Source organism: Rhinatrema bivittatum, chromosome 3, assembly GCF_901001135.1.
Source record: "Rhinatrema bivittatum chromosome 3, aRhiBiv1.1, whole genome shotgun sequence".
Classification (NCBI taxonomy): Eukaryota; Metazoa; Chordata; class Amphibia; order Gymnophiona; family Rhinatrematidae; genus Rhinatrema; species Rhinatrema bivittatum.
Window position 1 is genome coordinate 546085992 of NC_042617.1, and position 22779 is coordinate 546108770.

Below are 22779 nucleotides of genomic sequence, written 5' to 3' on the forward strand. Positions count from 1 at the left end.
GGACGGAGTCACAGAGTAGTCGAAAGCCGGTCCGAGGGTTCGGTACACAAGAAGGGTCGAAGTCCAGGCCAAGATCAAAATAGGAGAAGGGTCCGAAGCCAGTCCAGGAGAAGTCAGGAGAAGGGTCACAAGCCATACCAGGATCAAGCCAGGGAAACACGAATGCAAGTCCGCAGGTCAGAAGCCAACAATCAATCCACAGATACCAAGGCAAGGTCTGAGGGTTAGACCTTGTAAGTACAGGAAGTCAGGGGAGGAGTCTCAGGTGGAACCATGACTATTTCCTGTCTTGGCTCCTTTAAGAATAATCCTCAGCCGCACATGTGGCTCTAATGAAGGCAGAGGGGAAGGAGCCGAATCATCCACGGAGCCACGCTGCCAAATCTGGTCATGGCAGCAGCCGCAGGAGAACGCTGAAGAGGGCTGCCTGCCACCGCAGGAGCCCTCGACGATGCCTCAGGTAGTTATTTATTTCACGGGCACCGGCCTGGCCCTGATTGCGGCCCTCCGCGGCCGGCGGCCATGACACCCAGCCCCGGTCGTGGCTTGCCACGGCCGGCGGTGCTAACAGTATCCCCTCCTTTAGGCCTCCCCTAGAAGGCTTGGGTTTACCAGGGTGTTTGGAGGGGAAGTCCTTGAGAAGAGACTTATCCAGTATATTCTTAGCAGGCTCCCAAGAATTCTCTTCCGGTCCAAATCCTTCCCATGCTAGGAGGTATTCCCAAGTGGTGCCCCATCTCCGGACATCCAGAATGTCATGTACTTGATATATGGTTTCGTCCACTGCTCTATGATGCACCAGTTCTGGAGTTTTCCAGGTAGGCCAAGTGAGGGCCAATGGCTTCAGAAGGGACATATGGAAGGAGTTGTGGATCCTCAACGTGGCGGGAAATCGGAGTTTGTAGGTCACGAGACCTAATTGTCGCAGCACCGGAAAAGGTCCAATGTAGCGAGGAGCCAATCGCATAGAAGGAACTCTCAAACGAATGTGCTGAGTGCTGAGCCACACCTTTTCCCCTGGACGGAACTGGGGAGTCCATTGCCGATTTTGGTCGGCAAATCTCTTAGCAGAGTGAGCTGCTTTACGTAACATCTGTTGCGTATGGACCCAAAGCTGTTTCAACTGGGCAGCAGTTAGCTGAGCCACAGGCGAAGGAACAGGCAGTGGTACAGGCAAGGGTGGCCTGGGCTGATGAACAAAAACAATCTGAAAAGGAGATGCACCCGTCGAAGTGCCAGCATGCGAATTGTGGGAGAATTCAGCCCAGGAAAGAAGTGGTGCCCAATCATCCTGTCGAGAGTTGACATAAAGCCATAGAAATTGTTTCAATGTTCGATTTGTACATTCTGCCTGACCATTAGCCTGAGGATGGAATGCTGTGGTAAAGTCCAGAAAAATACAAAACTTCTTGCAGAGGTTGAGCCAGTATTGAGCCATGAACTGAGGACCACGGTCTGAGGTGATGTGCTGAGGCAGTCCGTGAAGACGGAAAATGTGATAAATGAATAATTGAGCCAGTCGAGGGGCAGACGGGAGGGAGGGCAATGGGATAAAGTGAGCCATTTTAGAAAAGCGATCTACCACTACCCATATCACAGTGTTGCCTTCAGATGGTGGAAGTTCCACAATGAAGTCTGTGGAGATATGTGTCCATGGTTTTGTGGGAACTGGTAATGGTTGTAAAAGGCCCCAAGTTTTCCCTGTAGGAATTTTATGTTGAGCGCAAGTCGGGCATGAGTCTACATACACTCGTATATCCTTACGCATCTCAGGCCACCAGTAGTATTGTTGGAGGAGTGCTGGAGTTCGAGCTCTTCTGGGATGTCCGGTTAACTGGGAATCGTGACCCCAAGCCAATACTTTATTACGGAGTCTTTTAGGCACCACTGTTTTCCCTGGTGGAATCGTGAATGTAGCGGAGAGAATAATACGTACTGGGTCAATGATATGTTGTACGGGTTCTTCAATATCGTCAGTGGAGAAGGATCGGGATAAGGCATCAGCCTTAATGTTCTTATTGGCTGGTCGTTAGCGTAGTTCAAAATTAAAACGTGTGAAAAAGAGGGCCCAACGAGACTGACGAGGGTTGAGCTTGCTGAAGGTATGTCAAGTTTTTATGGTCCGTGAAAACTGTTATGCGATGTTGTGCTCCCTCCAACCACTGCTGCCACTCCTCAAATGCCACCAAACTGTCCCTCTTTTTCTCACATTGCACCCAATCATTCGGAACAGATCTCATTTTACGTCATTCAGAGAGCCATACATCCTGTAGTTTTGGGCATCCCCTGGTTACAGTTAGCCTCACTTCTATGCTACGAAAATAAATGGTCTTTAGGAAATAAAACATAGTAAGTATTTTAACCCATGCTATAATTAAACAATGTTGGATTCCATATTAGGTACTATAACCCAAGAAAGAGATCTAGGCGTCATAGTGGATAACACATTGAAATCATCAGTTCAGTGTGCTGCGGCAGTCAAAAAAGCAAACAGAATGTTGGGAATTATTAGAAAGGGAATGGTGAATAAAACGGAAAATGTCATAATGCCCCTGTATCGCTCCATGGTGAGACCGCACCTTGAATACTGTGTACAATTCTGGTCACCACATCTCAAAAAATATATAATTGCAATGGAGAAGGTACAGAGAAGGGCTACCAAAATGATAAGGGGAATGGAACAGCTCCCCTATGAGGAAAGACTAAAGAGGTTAGGGCTGTTCAGCTTAGAGAAGAGACGGCTGAGGGGGGATATGATAGAGGTGTTTAAAATCATGAGAGGTCTAGAATGGGTAGATGTGAATTGGTTATTTACTCTTTCGGATAGTAGAAAGACTAGGGGGCACTCCATGAAGTTAGCAAGGGGCACATTTAAAACTAATCGGAGAAAGTTCTTTTTTACTCAACGCACAATTAAACTCTGGAATTTGTTGCCAGAGGATGTGGTTAGTGCAGTTAGTATAGCGGTGTTTAAAAAAGGATTGGATAAGTTCTTGGAGGAGAAGTCCATTACCTGCTATTAAGTTCACTTAGAGAATAGCCACTGCCATTAGCAATGGTAACATGGAATAGACTTAGTTTTTGGGTACTTGCCAGGTTCTTATGGCCTGGATTGGCCTCTATTGGAAACAGGATGCTGGGCTTGATGGACCCTTGATCTGACCCAGTATGGCATTTTCTTATGTTCTTATGTTCTTATGTTCTTATGTTATTCTCCCCGGCAGAGGATCTCCGTGGATGGAAGATAGAATCAATGACCTAGGGCAAAGGCAAAGATGAATGTGTAGTTGTTCAACTACATCTTGGAGGATGAAGCTCCCTCCTGCCCCCGAATCTACTAACGCCATAGTAGAAAATTGGAGACCTCCAAGAATTAAGGAGACCTGTAGCGTAAGTGGGGGAGCCGAAGAAGTGATGCCTAGGGTTACTCCCCCGCATGAACCTAGGCTTGGAAGTTTTCCGGACGTGTTGGGCAACGAACTCTGAGATGACCTGCTCCTCCACAATACAGACAGAGTCCCTCTCAGCGGCGTCTTTGCTGTTCCTCCGGAGAGAGTGGGCCATGTCCTAATTGCATAGGTTCCATCATAGTCCCTTCAGTATTGGACATAGTTCGTGGAATGGAAGCAACCGGGCGAGAGGAGGAAGTAACTGTCATGGACCTTCTTGTGTTAGATCCCTCGCGGGCTCTTTCTTGAAGTCGGTGATCGATCCGGGTTACCAAGTCCACAATAGAGTCTAATGATCGAGGTAACTCTCGAGCTGCCATCTCATCTTTTATTCTGGGTGACAGGCCCTCCAAATATATAGATAGTAGACAATTCTCCTCCCAGTGGAGTTCAGATGCCAGCGTTCTAAATTCAATGGTATAGTCCGCCAATGGTCGACTTCCTTGCCGAAGTTGTAGAAGCTTAGAGCCAGCGACCACCCGTTTCCCTGGGTCATCAAATACTGCTTGAAACAGTTCCAAAAACTTCAGAAGATCCTGTAGGACTGGATCCGACCGTCACCAAAAAGGAGAAGCCAAAGCCAGGGCTTTACCCTCTAACAAAGACAGGATATATGTAGTCTTCGTAAGGTCATCCAGGAACCAAGAGGCTTGAAGATGAAAGTGCATGCTGCACTGGTCAAGGAATCCTTGGCACAGGTGAGGATCACCTGTGTAGCGTGGAGGAATAGGTAACTGAATCATAGTCCAATGGTACTGGTGGGTGAACTGCCTGAGCAGCCACCATCGTATCAAGACATGCGTTGAGTCATTCCAAGGAAGATGCCATGGACTCCAGTACAAGTTGCTGCTCCATGACCTTCTGGGCTAGTCCTGGAATGGCATGTTGAGCTGAGGCCTCTGCTGGGTCCATGGCCTTGGTATTCTGTTATGAATCAGAAGGTGGACCCCTGTTTCGAGGTAGAGTCAGAGCTACCTACAAGGAAACAATCCCCTTAGGTCTCTACCGTCGAAGGGCGAGGCCGAATGCTGTCACTGTAGAATGAAGACTTCGCCCTGGAAGCTCGAGATCCCCCCAGGAGAAGCCCGTAGAGACCCAGCCGCTAGGACTTAGGAGACTACCTTGAAGACTGAAGAAAGGTCTGGATGCAAGCGCCTCCTGCGGGTCATGGGTTCCAGACGGCTGGCGCCTCCAGCAGGTCATAGTAGTCTTGAGGACGGAGTCACAGAGTAGTCGAAAGCCGGTCTGAGGGTTCGGTACACAAGAAGGGTCGAAGTCCAGGCCAAGATCAAAACAAGAGAAGGGTCCGAAGCCAGTCCAGGAGAAGTCAGGAGAAGGGTCGCAAGCCGTACCAGGATCAAGCCAGGGAAACACGAATGCCAGTCTGGAGGTCAGAAGCCAAGAATCAATCCACGGAGCAGGGAAGCAGAGCGGGAAGAAGAACCAGAAACAAGAAGCTCTGAGCAAAACTCAGCCAGGAACCTTGATACCAAGGCAAGGTCTGAGGATTAGACCTTGCCTTAAGTACAGGAAGTCAGGGGAGGAGTCTCAGGTGGAGCCATGACTATTTCCTGTCATGGCTCCTTTAAGAATAATCCTCAGCCGTGAGTGCAGTTCTAGTGAAGGCAGAGGGGAAGGAGCCGAATCATCCGCGGAGCCACGCTGCCGTACCTGGTCACGGCAGCGGCCGCAGGAGAACGCTGAAGAGGGCTGCCTGCCACCGCAGGAGCCCTCAACGATGCCTCAGGTAGTTATTTCACGGCTGCCGACCCGGCCCTGATTGCGGCCCGCCGCGGCCTGCGGCCATGACACCCGGCCCCAGTCGTGGCATGCCGCGTCCGGCTGTGCTAACATTCTTGACCAGATATGGTTTATTCCAGTCCTCAAGTCCACAAAGTGAGTCCAAGTTTCAGGAAAACTATATACGTATATATATAATAAAGTTAATTTTCAAAGGAATTACGTATGTAAAGTTAGCATAAATGTGTGTAAGTAGTTTGTACTCGCACACATGCTATTTTTTAAACATCAAAAGTATGCATGTATTTTTGGTTTCACGTACACATTTAGCTGCGCAAAAAAGGTACAGTCTAGAGGTATTCTTGAGTGAGGCCAAGAGGAACCCACACAATTTATTTTATAAGAAATTTATGCAAATGCACTAGGCAACTTATTTGCACAATTTTACACCTACCAATTATCTACGCAATTGATATCGGACTCATCTGTTGTCTTATCTTCTTTGGTGGGAGGTCTGGGTGAACTGGAAGAATTTCAGGAAAAAATGCTAGGAGGGTCTCAATGAACTGGAGATGAATTCAGTGGAGATGTCATCAAACTGGTGATTTCAATTACACAAACATTTTTGAAAATATGCCTACTTCTGTGTATAAATCAGGGTTTTATATGATCGAGTTCTATTTTTTTTTTCACACATAAAACAAATGTTTGTTTACAAAATAGGTAGAAGAACTATGCAGTTTTATTGCATTGCTGATATTCAAACATATAGAAACATGTTTGTGTATGTGGAGGGGTGAATATACACCTATTTATCAGGAAGAATCTGGGCTTGGCAATCAGGGCCGCCCTGGAGGGAAGGTGTATGTTTGGAGAAGCAAGGCAGGTGGAGTCTAGGGATGGAGAAAAACAGGGAGAAGTGTGAGGCAGAAATACTGGAACCAAACACAAACAGGACATAGAAAACTGGACTATAATATGGGAAGGTTTATCAATCAGGAATATGATTACCACTACCAGACAAGAATACACAGTTACAGGAAACCAGGGGTGACATGGATAGTGCTTCCATGGGGTGAACACTGAGATAACTGATGGACCAAAAAAGGCTAGAGCTCTTTATATTCAGCCCTCAGTTTGGGACACTCCTAATGCTTAGCCAATAGAAAACCTGTGGGAATGTGTCTGATTCTCCAGAAAAAAGAGCATAGAAATATTAGAGCTTCTTGGAGAGCCAGCATCCTCTGCAGCTTTGTGGCAGGACCATTTTCAGGAAACCCTAGGTCCATGGATTCAAACTCCATTGATCCTGACAGAATGCCCCCTCTATGGGTGCCTTCTGGACACCCCAAAAAGGCCTCTGGTGTTCTAGACCCAGCTTGAGGAGGCAGTCTCGAGCAGACATGGGACCAAGAGCAAGAGTTTGGGTTGACAAGGGAACTAACATAAAGTTTATCAGAGCCAGAGCAGGCACTAGAGCTGTGATGATAGCCAGAACTGACCTCACTGGTGCAGAGACAGGAACTTTGGCTGACAAGGTCATTGAGGTTCACCAGTGCCAGTGCAGGCATTAGAGCTGTAGAAACATCTCTCATGGACCATATCAGTGCAAGGGTTAGAGCTGCTGGGAAAGCCTGGTGAAACTTGTACCTTGCTGGTATGGCCAGAAACAGAGTCTACACAGAAGCAGCTATCTTGGTGTGGAGAGGAGCAGGAGCTGACTTAACCTGGAATGGAATTATGGTAGGAACAGTTGGCTTGGCCTGCAGCAAAGTTGTGGCAGGAGAAGCTGGTTCTTCTTGTAGCAAACACATGGTAGGAGAAGCTGACTCAGCTGGAAAGGTCAGTGCCCTCAGAGTGACCTGGACAGCTGGACTTGAATTTGCTGTTGTCAGGTTGGCCAGGAACATTGTCTTTGAAGGTATGGGGCTAATCTGGAGTATGGTCTTTCATAGTGCTGCAGGAGAAGTGTTGCATTGTTGCTGTGTTAGAAGCAGTCTGGAGCATGTTTTTTGGCATTGCTGCGGAAAAAGCAGCCTGGAGTAAAATCTTTGACACTGAGCTCAAGAATTTAGGTAACCATTTTTTCAAAGATTTGTCTCACACACTCTCTAACTGTGAAACCTTCCTTTTGCAAATGCTATGTGACTCAATTATTCAGTGGTCTCCATTATATTTAACTTGGTGGGGAAGTTTAGTCTCTATTAAGATGGTACTAGCCCCTCGTTTAAATTTTGTACTCTCTATGATTCCCATTTTTTTTCTAGGGACTTTTACAAACAAGTGGATCACCTACGTTCTTGTTTTCTCTAGCAAAATAAATCTCCCCATGTAGCACTATCCAAATTGAAAGCAGAAAGGAACTGCGGAGGAGTTAATTTCCCAGATTTCTATAGGTATCACCAGGCATATATTTTGCAAGAAGGATACTATTGGCTATCCAATCTGTTGACTTTGTTGGACATTCCTAGATGGGTTTCAATTGAATGCACAATGGAGACCCCCTTTCCTTTAGAAATTGTAGTTGAGATGACTGCATCTCAAACAATTAAAGACAAAACCCAATCATTTCCTCCACTCACTCAGCCTTTTTAGATTATGATAAGTTATTGTCATTTTTGGCTCCTCTCTGGCATTTTTCCAAGCTAGCTTCCTTATGACTGCACCCATATCTTCGGATTGGTGGTCATGGTCTCAGTTGGAAGATCTGGCAAAAATGTGGCATTTGGTATCTACTAGGGATGTGAATCATTTTTTGACGATTTAAAAAAATCATCAGATATTTTTTAAATCGTCAAAAATCGTTAGAGTCGCAATACAATAGAAATTCCCCCGATTTATCGTGAAAAATCATTAAATCGGGCACAGGAATTATTTGGGAGGAGGGCGGGAAAACCGGCACACCAAAACAACCCCTAAACCCACCCTGACCCTTTAAAACCAATACCTTACCCTCTCCCACCCTCCCGAACCCCCCAAAAATGTTAAATTACCTGGTGGTCCAATGGGGGGGGGGGGGGGTCCCGGCGCGATCTCCCGCTCTCGGGCCATTGGCACAATTTTGGCTGCCACTAATATAAATAGCGCCGATGGCCCGATAAAAAAAACCCACCCGACCCTTTAAACCAACCCCCTTAGCCTCCCCCACCCTCCCGACCCCCCCCAAAACCTTTGAAAATTACCTGGTGGTCCGGGGGGGGGGGGGCGTGGGGAGCGATCTCCCCCTCTCGGGCCATCAGCTGCCACTCATAAAGATGGCGCCGATGGCCCTTTGCCCTTACCATGTGACAGGGTATCCGTGCCATTGGCCGGTCCCTGTCACATGGTAGGAGCACTGGATGGCCCAGAGTGTCTTCCTGATAAGGTTTATTGGAAGTATTTTTGGAATCCTTCTTTGCATATTTCACTGTCTTCCAGCCTAACTCAAACATCCTTTTTTGTGGCTCACAGAGCTGTCTGGACTCCATGGAAACTAGATCAGGCTTAGTATTTTCTCATTCGTGCTGGTCGTGTTCGTCCTCCAAAACCTCCTTATCCCATATGCTTTATTACTGTCCCACAGTGTAATCTATTCCAAATAATACATATCAATGCTCCTCTTACATACCATATAATAATCTTCCGGGGGGCTGCTTTGCCTTTTCACCTAGCTCTCCCATTCCGCAAGTGTTTGGATTTTCCATTGGCAGTCACTATGGGGCAGATTTTCAAAGGGGTACGCGCGCAAGATACGTGCGTACCACCTTAAAACCTGCCCCAAGTTCCCCCTGCACGCGCCGAGCCTATGTTGAATAAGCTCAGTGGCGCGCACAAGCCCTGGGACGCGTGTAAGTCCCGGGGCTTTCCTGGGGGGACGTGTCGGGGGCATGTCAGGGGGGCAAGTTGCGACGACACATCAACTGGGTCGGGGCCGCGGGCATGGTTCCGGCCCGGGGGCATTTTGGGGCATGGCCGAGGCCTCTGAAACTGCTCCCGGGCCGGGGAATCAAGTTACGCCTGCCTTGGGCAGGCGTAACTTTCAAAATAAGGGTAGGGGGAGAAATTAGTTAGGGCCAGGGGTGGGTTAAGGAGGGGAAGGGAGGGGAAGGTGGGGGGAGGCAGAAGGAAAGTTCCCGCCAAGGCTGCTCTGATTTCAGAGCGGCCTCGGGGGGAATGGAGGCAGGCTGCATGGCTCGGCGCGCACAGGCTGCCGATTTTGGGCAGCCTTGCACGCGCCGACCCCGGATTTTAATGGATATGCGCAGCTACGCGGCTACGTGCGTATCTATTAAAATACGGCATACTCTTGTTTGCGCTTGGTGCGCGAACAAAAGTACGAGCGGGCGTACTTTTTATAAATCTACCCCTATGTATTTAATTTTATCTTTTTGGAAGCGCAGTGAATTATTCAATGAACATTTTTGGTGGAATTTGATTTGTCTGTATAGTAAATATTAAAAAGCACTTGCTGTTAAATTCCACAGACTTGCCTTGTGGTCTCAAGTATGGAAACCTTTAGATGAATACTTTGACTCTCTTGATTATTCATTTGGTAATACCACCCACTAGTTATGTATGAAAACCTGTGAATAATAATTGTTCATACAGTCATACAGATCAGATGTCAATGTTTTTTAATTACTTATTTTCTTTTTCTTTTTGATGTTTACGGTTTTTCTCTTCTCCACTTTCTTTTCATTCATTCTAATATGATCAATGTGCTAAATCATATTCCATCGTACATTATACATTGAACTAACCACGTCCTCTGGCAACAAATTCCAAAGTTTAATTGTGCATTGAGTGAAGAAGAACTTTCTCCAATTAGTTTTAAATGTGCCCCATGCTAACTTCATGGAGTGCCCCCTAGTCTTTCTATTATCTGAAAGACTAAATAACCAATTCCCATTATTGCCCACATTGTTGCCCACACTCGTGCAGACATTCCAGGGGGTGAAGCAAGCATGGTAATCACATTTTCATGCATATTTACGTGCGTAGAAGGGTTTACGCGCTCCGAGCCTATTTTGCTGCGTAAATAAAAAAATAAAGGTAGGGGGTGGGTTAGATAGGGGAAGGGTTAGATAGGGGAAGGGAGGGGAAGGGTGGGGGGGCTGGAACTTGGAAAGCCATCGGGGCTCCCCTACGGCTCAGCGCAGGCAAGGTGCACAAGCGTGCACCCCCTTGTGCACACCGACTATGAGAAAGCTGCTTTAAGTTAGATTTTATGTAATTTTTAATGATTTTCTGATACAATATTTGTTTTTATTGCTTTGTTTTTAAAACTTTTGTCCACCGCTTTGACAAAATTGTCAGATTTAGTGGATTAAAAGAATTAACAAATAAATAAATAGATAAATATATAAATAATTGTGTGTTCTTCATCCCTCCACAAATGATGACCATAGCCGGGCTATCTAGTTGAGTAGCTACTTAGTTGCTGAAGTTGGTATGAATCCTGGCTTTGCATAGAACCACAAGAAAGAGAGCCTACAACGTGGGCCAGATTTTCATACCTACATGCAGGCGTAGATTTTATAACATGCGCACACAGCCACGCGCATGTTATAAAATCTGGAGTCGATGCGCACAAGGGGGTGCACACTTGTGCACCTTGCGCGTGCTGAGCCTTAGGGGAGCCCCGATGGCTTTCCCCGTTCTGCTCCCCCCCCCACCCTTCCCCTCCCTTCCCCTATCTAACTTTCCCCCCAGCCCTACCTAAATCCACCCCCTACCTTTATTTTTTTATTTATGCAGAAAAATAGGCTCGGAGCGCGTAAACCCTCCTACGAGCATAAATCCACCTGGATTTACATGCGTAGGCTTTGAAAATATGCCCCTAAGAGTTTTGTGAAGGATCCATACTTTCCTTGCCTCTGATTTGAGCTGGTTCAAACTGTAGGGGAATCTCTGGGCTTGGCAACCAGAGCCAACCTGGAGGAAAGATGTGTGCTTGGAGAGGAAAGGATGGAAGATTCCAAGGGCTGGAGAAGAACTAGGATAAAAGTGTGAAGCAGGAGAACTGGAACCAGACATAAACAGTGCATGGAAAACTGTACTGTAAGAGAAGATTTATCAAACAGGAACATGATTTCCAGGCAAGAATACAGGAACATAGTTACAGGAAATCAGGAGTCACACAGATAGCACTCCCACAAGACAGACACTAAGAAGGTTTTTGAAACAGAAAAGATATGTCAGGCTAGCGCTCTCAATTTCAGACAAACCTAATGCTGGTCCAATAGGGAGCCTCCAGGGATATGTCTGACTCTCCAGAAAAACAAAATAAAAACAGCATTTTCTGCTTCACCAGTAGCCTATCCATCTTGATGGCAGGTTTCTAGTTAGAAATCCCTAGCGCTATGGATTCAAACCCCATCAACACTGGCTGTATTTTATGATCTGCATAGATCAGATATATACTGGATAAAGTGGTTATAAAATACTATAGTAGATCTCTGTGCACTCATAGATGTTCACATGGGGCAGATTTTAAAAGCCCTACGTACATAAATCCAGCCGGATTTACACGGGCAGGGGACTTGGTGCCGACGCACCTATGTTGCATAGGCCGCTGGCACACACAAAGCCCTGGGATACGCCTAAGTCCCGAGGCTTTGCTTGGGGGGAGTATTGGGGGCATGTCGGGGGGGGGGGGGGGGGGCAGCACAGCATTCGGGGGCGTTCCGGGGGCGTGGCCGAGGCCTCCGAACCAGCCGCCGGTGCTTGCAAGTTACGCCTGCCTCGGGCAGGCGTAACTTTCTTAACAAAAGTAGGGGGGATTTAGTTAGGGCTGGGGGTGGGTTAGGGAGGGGAAGGGAGGGGAAGGTGGGAGGGGGCGCAGGTTGCACAATTGTGCACCCCCCTGCACGCGCCGACCCTGGATTTTATAACATGCGTGTGGCAGTATATACATGTTATAAAATTAGGCGTAGATTTGTACGCGCTGGGTTGCACGAACAAATCTATGCCCTCGCATAACTTTAAAAATCTACCCCATATAGAGCTGCACAGAGTTGTTTGAAAGTTATCTTCTATATTCTTTAAATTAGAGGCAATTTATGCAGGTGTGCATCATGAAAATTAATTACTGAAATTATGAGGGAACTGTCCTTTTTGCAGCCTTCCTGGACCACAATTATCCATCAGTGCTTTTCAGATTCCTAATTCAAATTCCAACATTGAAGGTAAAGTTTCTAAGTTTTGTTTATGGAATATGGAATACCAAGTTTCTTCATATCATAAGATTAAAGGGGCAAGATGTTCACATGAACTAAATGTTTCTAGGTGAGGTTTCATTTTTTAAACTATAATTTGTATTTCTTTAATTTTCAAGCATTTTCAGTAGCGGGGCCAATACTGTGAAACCCTGTGTCGGATCAGCTGAGAACTCTAGTAGACACAAAAGCTTTTAAAAAGACCGTGAAAGCATGTTTATTCAGACAGGCTTTTGAAGATTATGGCTCATTGGTCTTTGTCTCATGCAGTTTGTTGTATTATTTTTCATTGACGGTACATGTTGATGCTTTTAAATGTATAGTTCTACTTTTTATTATGCATGTATACTTTGTAAATTGCTATGATCTATGGAGTATGTGGTATAAAAATGCTTTAAAAAATAAATGTATTGTATTTCATATTTTATTCAATCTCATAAAACAGCAGAGTTGTCGTCATTCATCAAATAATATGTGCACAGAAAATAGATTCTGAAGAAATATGTGTGATTAAGAACAAACAAACCACAAGAAAAAATAAAACACCATTGATTAAGATAAGAAACATTCCTCCTCTTTTTTTCCACTCATGCAAAGAGTTCTATAGCTTAATTTGTTTTTCCAAGTTTCCACAATTCTCTCCCCCTAAATGTTGGAAAAAATTCCACCAATCATTATATATTAAAGGAAGCCTGGCCGTTTTTACTCTTGCTACTTCATCTCCCACACAGCTTTGTTCAACTTGTCTTTTGAATCAGAAGAGGTTCTGAGGAACTGAAGAAGAGCAAATGTAGTCCCACTCCATAAAAGGCAGGAAACTTGAGGCCTGTCAGTTTCATTTCAGTACTAGGCACAGTCATCTAAATACTATTGACAGAAACATTGAAACATGTTGGCAGAATAAAATCATATGGCCATTCTGTCTACTCATCTGTCCAATTAATTTAGCATGATAATTCACATCACTTCCTTTAGATCCCCTGTATCTATCCCATGGTTTGTTGAATTCAGATACTGTTTTTGTCTCCACCGTTTCCACTGGGAAGCTGTTCCACATATCCACCGTCTTCTGTGTAAAGAAATATTTCCTAAAATTACTCCTGAGTCTACCTCCTTTCAACCTCATCTCATGATCCCTCATTCTAGAGCAGTGGTTCTCAACCCTGTCCTGGGGACTCCCCCAGCCAGTCGGGTTTTCAGGATATCCACAATGAATATGCATGAGAGAACATTTGCATACACTGCCTCCATAACATGCAAATTTTCTCTCATGCATATTCATTGTGGATATCCTGAAAACCCGACTGGCTGGGTGGGTCCCCAGAACAGGGATGAGAACCACTGTTCTAGAGCCTCCTGTCCATTGACAAGGCTCAGCTCCTATGCTTGGAAACCTTTGAAATATTTAAATGTGTCTTTCATATCTCCCGTATTTCCCCTTTCCTCTAGGGTATACATGTTTAGATCTTTAAGCCTATCCCCATATGCTTTAGAACAAAGACCACTGACCATTTTAGTAACCACCCTCTGGACCGACTCCATCCTATTTATATCCTTTTGAAGCTGTGGTCTCCAGAATTGTACACAGTATTCTGAGGTTTCACCAGGGACCTATATAGGAGCAATATTACCTCCCTTTTTCTGTTGAACATTCCTCTCCCTAAGCAGCCAAGCATCTTTCTGGTTTTTATCTTTGCTTTATCCCCCTGTTTGGCCACCTTAAGAGCATTAGATACAATTACCCCCAGATCCTGTTCTTCCTTTCTGTTTAGAAGAACTTCACCTCCAATACTGTACCTTTTCCTTGAGATTTTGCATCCCAATTGCATTTACCTTGCATTTTTTTTAGCATTAAATCTTAGCTGCCAGAACTTAGACCATTCTTTGAGCTTCATTACATCCCTCCTCATGTTTTCCTCCTCCCAGCTGTCCACCTGTTGCAGATTTTGGTGTCCTCGGCAAAAAGAGAAACCTTTCCTGACAACCCTTCTGATATGTTTCTCACAGAAAGTTGGAAACGAACAGGTTCAAGGACCAATTCCATGAGGCACATCATTAGTAATATCCCCCTCCTCAGAGAAAACACCATTTATCACTATCATTTGTTGCCATCCATTCAGCCAGTTTCTAACCCACATTAATTGCTCTCCCTTGATCCAACTCTCTGGTCACACAATCATATAAATTGATCAGATTTGTCTGGTAAGATTTACCTCTGGTAAAATCATCCTGCCAATGGATCTTGCAATCCATTGGATGACAAAAATTGCACTATCCTCTGTTTTAGCAGATATTCCATTAGTTTGCTCACCATGGAGACCAGAGTTCCCAGTCTCCTCTTTACTTCCACTTTTATGAATAGGAACCACATTCTCCTTTTTCCAGTCCTCCTGAACTACTCCAGACTCTAAAGAAGCATTGAAAGCGTCAGCCAGTATAGCTGCCAGGACATCTCTATGTTCCCTTAGTACCTTCGAATGTATCCTATCTGGGCCCATTACCTTATTTACTATGAGGTCGATATATAAAGAACCTATTTAAATGGATAACTGAAAAGTTATGTCTAAATGGCAAAGCGGCAGAATTTGAAGCCACATGCAGCTAGAATTTAGCCGCATAATGAGTTAGTTGGCTAGAATTTGGTGCATAAGTCAGGGAAGGTCCAGGGGTGGGCCAGAGTTAGTCACAAAAGGTATGCAACCAGCTCCAATATTCGGAGTTAGCTGCTTAACCTATGTGGCTCACTCTGGTTGCACTGTAGAGTCATCCTAAAGTTAGCCAGACAGGAATATCTAGCTAACTTTAATATAGCTGGGTATATTTAGTAGTGTTGCTGTGCCACTCAATATCCTGCTTAAGTTAGCCGATTGAAAATCGCTTGAGGTTTACCTCACTTCAAATCTTATTTGTTCTTGCTTTATGCAGTTCTGCTCCAGAACCACATAAAAAGGACATGCAAAGGACAGTCCAGTACTTTGAAATTAATAGTTTATAGGACTCTAGACAACATATTTTTTCAAAGGAGGAATGATACCAAAGTTGATCATATTCATTGATGAAAAAATTAGAGCAGTGGATCAGGGAGAAACAGTGGATGCTGACCATTTCCAGCCAGAAGATTTGCAAGTTAACCATTATGGGAGTAGAACAGAAAGTTTTAACTGGTAAAGAACTCAGAGAATGATGGACATTGGAGTCCACAGTGGAGTCAGTGGGGAAAGTAAAGTTACAGGTAGGAATCTCCAAGTTTATTGAAAGGAACAATATACGTTTAAATGTTTTTATCCAGGACTTTGCAGTAAGAGAAGAAAAAAAAATATATATCTACTTACAGATGCCAGAAAAATGTCTTACATAATTGACATTATGGGAGGTAGGAAAAATGAAAGGTGACTTGAAACAACTGAAAGAAATGTCAAGAGCTTGGAAACTTCTTCAGTGCAGCCAATTATAAAATGGTGCATTTGAGATACAATATCATATTAGCTACTTATTAATTAGGAGGACAAGAACTGGCAGCTATCAAATAGGTGAAGGAATCATTTTCTCAGATGAGCTGAAGATTACTAGTCAGCATGAAAAAGCAGTGAGAAAAGTTAACATTTTTTGTTGAGCACAGGAGAAGAGATATTACAAGTAGGAAGAAAGATACATATTACCCTTATATAAGTCATTGGCATGACTCCATTTAGAAGATTGTGCTCAGAATTAGAGGACAAACATTAGTAAGAACATTGAAAGGATAGAAGCAGTTCAGAGAGCAACTATCAAAACAGTAATTGGTCTGCAATACAAACGCACATACTGTACTTATGGCATATAGAAGGTGAGTAATTTTCAGGCAGCTGGTACATCATGTATGCCTTGCTGCGTACATGATTGTTCTTAAAAGTAAAGAAAGACAACCAAGAAGAAGCTGAAAATAGATGACAAATGAATGCAAGACTAAGAAAATGAAACAAATGAGCAAACAGGATATTGAAGAAAGGATAAAATGGAAAGGCTAAGGGTTTGCAGAGATAGTAAAAGAGTATGAAAGAGTCGACAACAGATTCAATGACATTGAGAAACAATACTGTGGGCTGATGTGATGAACATTGGTGTGCTGATTTAGTTAAATATTCAAATTCATTCTCTTTCCTCTTTTCTTACATATGTTTAAATAGTTTTTAGGGCTGTTCATGTAAGAAATTTTCATTTAATTTCATTTCTTATGGGGAAGAGTTTCATTTTGTTTTATTTTTTTAAACTATTTCTTTTGTTTTGTTTTAGTGTGTGCTATTTCACAATACACTGCCAACCAAAATGTTTAAAATGCTCTCCTGAAGCTTAATGCAGTGCCCCACCAGCACCAGCACCAGTCACCTTAACCTCCTCCACCCCGTGCCTTATCCAATCCACAGATCTTCACAGGACAGGATTGCTCCTGCAGTTGCTGTTGCTGTACTTCAAAATCGCAGCAGACAACCAGAGGTCTTGACCATTTTTTAAATGTAGCACCAAAGGCAAAGGAATGATTGGAGATTACCCTACAGATGGGGTTAGACATGATATTGGGGGGCTGGGAGATTGTGTTAAACCTGGGACTCTTTTTTATTATGATTGCACAGATTTGTTTCGGCCAAACAGTGGTCAGGTGCCCTGAAACTAGCTACTAGTGTTTTGGATTGTTTTATAAATGAAGCATAATGATAATGAATGACATTTCCTTTACTTTTCTTATGTTCTTTCATTTCATTTTATGAAACAAAATAGGTAATTGTATAGATAATTTTTATTTTGTTTCAAATGAATGCATACCTTTAGGGGTAATTTTCAAAAGGGTTTGCATGTGTAAATTTAACTTCTATTGTAGTGATTTTCAAAAGCCATTTACCTACATAAAGTGCACTTATGCAGGTAAATCTTATGAACAATTCAATGGCATATATTATAGCAATTTTCAAAAGCCCATTTATTTTGGGTTAAGTACATTACACATTTAAAACCCATTTTTAGGCATGTAAATGCTTTGGAAAATCAGGGCATTAGCTTGTTTTCCACATCACGTTTGACAAGCACTTATGCCAATAGGAAAATAAGCATCAATAAAAAATTGGTAGGTAATACCTTTTTATTGGACTAACTCACTACAACTGTTCATCACTTCTGTAATTCACAGATGTACTGAGTTAGTCCAATGAAAAGGCATCAACTACAAATTGTTTGTTTATCCTTTTTTCTATATAATGTTGTGACCAAGATATTTAAGAGTCCCTGCTGCTCCCAGAACAGGGAATGAAACTGAATTCTGTAGGTCCCACTGTGGTCCTTCTGAAAATTTTTACCATATGTGATGAATAGGAAAGGGTTTTCTTTGTCAGTGACTGACCTTATGATCAAAACATTAAAATGGAAATTCAAAACAAATCAGGAACAAAATGCCCTTCCTCCAGAAGGGCATTCCAGGCATCCACCACCCTCTCCGTGAAGAAATACTTCCTGACATTGGTGCTGAGTCTTCCTCCCTGGAACTTTAAATCGTGACCCCTAGTTCTACTAATTTTGAAGTTAAAATGAACAGACTCTTTGAAACATAAACATAGAAACATAGAAATGACAACAGAAAAAGACCAATCGGCCCATCTAATCTGCCCAGCAAGCTTCCACACTTATTTTCCCATACTTAACTGTTTCACCAACCACCAACTTCAGGGCTCTTGTTGGTAACTGTTTGATTCAAATTTCATGCGATCCTCTGTCATTGATGCAGAGAGTAATGGAGTTGCATCAAAGGTGAGCATAAGGCTTAATGGTTAAGGGTTGTAACCGCCGCATCAAGCAAGTTATGCTGATGCTTGTTTACCCAGATTGCACAGATCAATGTCTTGTTGGATGATGTCTGAATGTAAATCCTGTTTTCCTCACTTCCCCCTACCGTTGAAGCAGAGAGCAATGCTGTGTATGCATTCAAAGTGATATATCAGGCTTAATTGGTTTAGGGTAGTAACCGCCATAATAAGCAAGCTATCCCAGGTTTATTTGTTTACCCAGATTGTGATGTTCAGTCCTTTTTGGTTTTATCTGAATGCAAATCCTCTTTTCAACATTTCCCTTTGCAGTTGAAGCAGAGAGCAATGTTGGGGTTGCATTAACTGTGCAAGGGATTTTTTTGAGTAAGGGTTGTAATCACTAGGTAGTAGTTAACATTACAGCAAGCCACCCCCATGGCTCTACTCTTCATTCCCATCCTCTAGCCTTTATGGATCCACAGTGTTTATCCCACACCACTTTGAAATCTTTCACAGTTTTAGTTTTCACCACTTCCTCCGGAAGGGCATTCCAGGCATCCTCCACCCTCTCCGTGAAGAAATACTTCCTGACATTGGTGCTGAGTCTTCCTCCCTGGAACTTCAAATCGTGACCCCTAATTCTACTGATTTTTTTTCCATTGTAAAAGGTTTGTTGTTGAACATGAATCATTAAAACCTTTCAAGTATCTGAAAGTCTGCATCATATCGCCTCTGCTCCTCCTGTCCTCCATGGTGTACATATTTAGGTTCTTTAATCTCTCCTCATAAGTCATTTTATGAAGACCATCCACCTTTTTGGTCGCCCTTCTCTGGACTGCTTCCATTCTCTCTGTCCCTTTGGAGATACGGTCTCCAGAACCAAACATAGTACTCCAGGTGGGGCCTCACCAAGGCCCTGTAGAAGGGGATCATCACTTCCTTTCTCTTACTAGATATTCCTCTCTCTATGTAGCCCAGCATTCTTCTGGCCTTAGCTATCGCCTTGTCACATAGTTTCGCCGACTTCAGATTGTTAGACACTTTCACCACAAGGTCTATCTCCTGCTCCGTGCACATCAGTCCTTCACCTCCCATCAAATACAATTCTTTCGGATTTCCACTCCCCATATGCATGACTCTGCACTTCTTGGCATTGAATGTCAGCTGCCATATCTTCGACCACTCTCCATTCTCTCCACTCCTTCAGGCATGTCCACTCTGTTGCAGATCTTAGTATCATCCGCAAAAAGACAAACCTTACCTTCTATCCCATCCGAAATGTCGCTCATAAAGATATTGAACAGGACCGGTCCCAACACCGAGCCTTGTAGCACTCCGCTTAATACTGCTCTCTCTTCAGAGTAAGTTCCATTTACCATCACACATTGTCTTCTGTCCGTCAACCAGTTTGCAATCAACCAGTTTGCAATCCAATTCTTCTGATCTCTCTAGTACATAAGCCCCACCCTCATACTCTCTTCCCCTTTCCCCTTCATGCTATCATTGGGATGCATTTTGTGATTCACTTGTCTTTTTTGGTAAATGTCACCTTTTGCTCTCAAATGCTAATTTTGTTTTGACCTGCTGAAGAGAGTATAGCTCTCAAAAGCTAGTCTAGAAATACATTTATTTGGTCTAATTAAAAGTTATCACCTTATAATATTTTTATGTGTTTGTTAACATTTATTTCCACACATTCTTTACAAGGGTAACAAGGGTGTTTAGTGAACAGAAAATCTTTGTGACAAAATCTTTTCACTAAACAAGGGTGTTTAGTAAAAAGAAAATCTTTGTGACAAAAGCAGCACTTGTTCTATGTGTGAGAGAGAGAGAGATGGAGAGAGAGAGAGACTCTGGGGAGGCACACATATAAGTCAACTTGTTGCCCCACTGTAAGAGGGGAAACTACTAACTTGGGGTGAGGTTTTGGTGGTGGCCTAGGTTTTTGGGTCAGTATTACATGCACAGTCAGATGTATGAACAGCACAGTACACATAGAAACATAGAAACATAGAAATGACGGCAGAAGAAGACCAAACGGCCCATCCAGTCTGCCCAGCAAGCTTCACATTTTTTTCTCATACTTATCTGTTTCTCTTAGCTCTTTGGTTCTATTTCCCTTCCACCCCCACCATTAATGTAGAGAGCAGTGATGGAGCTGCAACCAAGTGAAATATCAAGCTTGATTAGTTATGGGTAGTAGGGGAAGTAACCGCCGCAATAAGCAAGCTACACCCATGCTTATTTGTTTTACCCAGACTGTGTTATTCAGCCCTTATTGGTTGTTTTTCTTCTCCCCTGCTGTTGAAGCAGGGAGCTATGCTGGATATGCGTGAAGTATCAGTTTTTCTTCTCCCCTGCCGTTGAAGCAGGATATGCATTGAAAGTGAAGTATCAGGCTTATTTGGTTTGGGGTAGTAACCGCCGTAACAAGCCAGCTACTCCCCGCTTTGTGAGTGCGAATCCTTTTTTCTTCTCCCCTGCCGTTGAAGCAGAGAGCTATGCTGGATATGCGTGAAGTATCAGTTTTTCTTCTCCCCTGCCGTTGAAGCAGAGAGCTATGCTGGATATGCGTGAAGTATCAGTTTTTCTTCTCCCCTGCCGTTGAAGCAGAGAGCTATGCTGGATATGCGTGAAGTATCAGTTTTTCTTCTCCCCTGCCGTTGAAGCAGAGAGCTATGCTGGATATGCGTGAAGTATCAGGTTTTCTTCTCCCCTGCCGTTGAAGCAGGGAGCTATGCTGGATATGCGTGAAGTATCAGTTTTTCTTCTCCCCTGCCGTTGAAGCAGAGAGCTATGCTGGATATGCATTGAAAGTGAAGTATCAGGCTTATTTGGTTTGGGGTAGTAACCGCCGTAACAAGCCAGCTACTCCCCACTTTGTGAGTGCAAATCCTTTTTTCCACATTTCCTCTTGCTGTTGTAGCTTAGAGCAATGTTGGAGTCACAGTAACCATGTGTATGTTTATTGAATAAGGGTATTGTCTCCAGGCAGTAGCCGTCATTCTGGCTAGCCACCCACTCTTTATTGACGGCCTCTTGATTTTATGGATCCACAGTGTTTATCCCACGCCCCTTTGAAGTCCTTCACAGTTCTGGTCTTCACCACTTCCTCTGGAAGGGCATTCCAGGCATCCACCACCCTCTCCGTGAAGAAATACTTCCTGACATTGGTTCTGAATCTTCCTCCCTGGAGCTTCAAATCGTGACCCCTGGTTCTGCTGATTTTTTTCCTATGGAAAAAAAATCATCAGTGAAGATTTGATGTGATTTGGAGTGATGATAGGTACAAAAGGATGAGATTTGTACATTGCACTCTTGACCTAGCGTGATAGCATCTAGGTAGAGAGTGCATCAAACTAGGTTGAGAGTACATTGTACAAATCTCATCTTTATGTATGCTAAGAGAAATCTTTATGTATGCTAAGAGAAATCAGGGAAGCAAACCAATTTGGCAGAGCAATAATAATGGGAGATTTCAATTACCCCAATATTGACTGGGTAAATGTAACATCAGGACTTGCTAGAGATATAAAGTTCCTGGATGTAATAAATTATTGTTTCATGGAGCAATTGGTTCAGGAACCAACAAGAGAGGGAGCTATTTTAGATTTAATTCTTAGTGGAACACAGGATTTGGTGAGAGAGGTAACGGTGGTGGGGCCACTTGGCAACAGTGATCATAACATGATCAAATTTAAACTAATAACTGGTAGGGGGACAATAAGTAAATCTGCAGCTCTAACACTAAACTTTCAAAAGGGAAACTTTGATAAAATGAGGAAAATAGTCAGAAAAAAACTGAAAGGTGCAGCTGCAAAGGTTAAAAGTGTTCAACAGGCTTGGACATTGTTTAAAAATACAATCCTAGAGGCGCAGTCCATATGTATTCCACGCATTAAGAAAGGTGGAAGGAAGGCAAAACGATTACCGTCATGGTTAAAAGGTGAGGTGAAAGAGGCTATTTTAGCCAAAAAATCATCCTTCAAAAATTGGAAGAAAGATCCATCTGAAGAAAATAGGATAAAACATAAGCATTGTCAAGTTAAGTGTAAAACATTGATAAAACAAGCGAAGAGAGAATTTGAAATGAAGTTGGCCATAGAGGCAAAAACTCATAATAAAAACTTTTTTAAATATATCCAAAGCAAGAAACCTGTGAGGGAGTCGGTTGGACCATTAGATGACCGAGGGGTTAAAGGGGCTCTTAGGGAAGATAAGGCCATTGCAGAAAGACTAAATGAATTCTTTGCTTCCGTGTTTACTAGTGAGGATGTTGGGGAGATACCAGTTCCGGAGTTGGTTTTCAGGGTGATGAGTCAGACGAACTGAACGAAATCACTGTCAACCTGGAAGATGTAGTAGGCCAGATTGACAAACTAAAGAGTAGCAAGTCACCTGGACCGGATGGTATGCATCCCAGGGTACTAAAGGAACTCAAAAATGAAATTTCTGACCTATTAGTTAAAATTTGTAACCTATCATTAAAATCATCCATTGTACCTGAAGACTGGAGGGTGGCCAATGTAACCCCAATATTTAAAAAAGGCTCCAGGGGTGATCCGGGTAACTATAGACCAGTGAGCCTAACTTCAGTGCCGGGAAAAATAGTGGAAACTATCC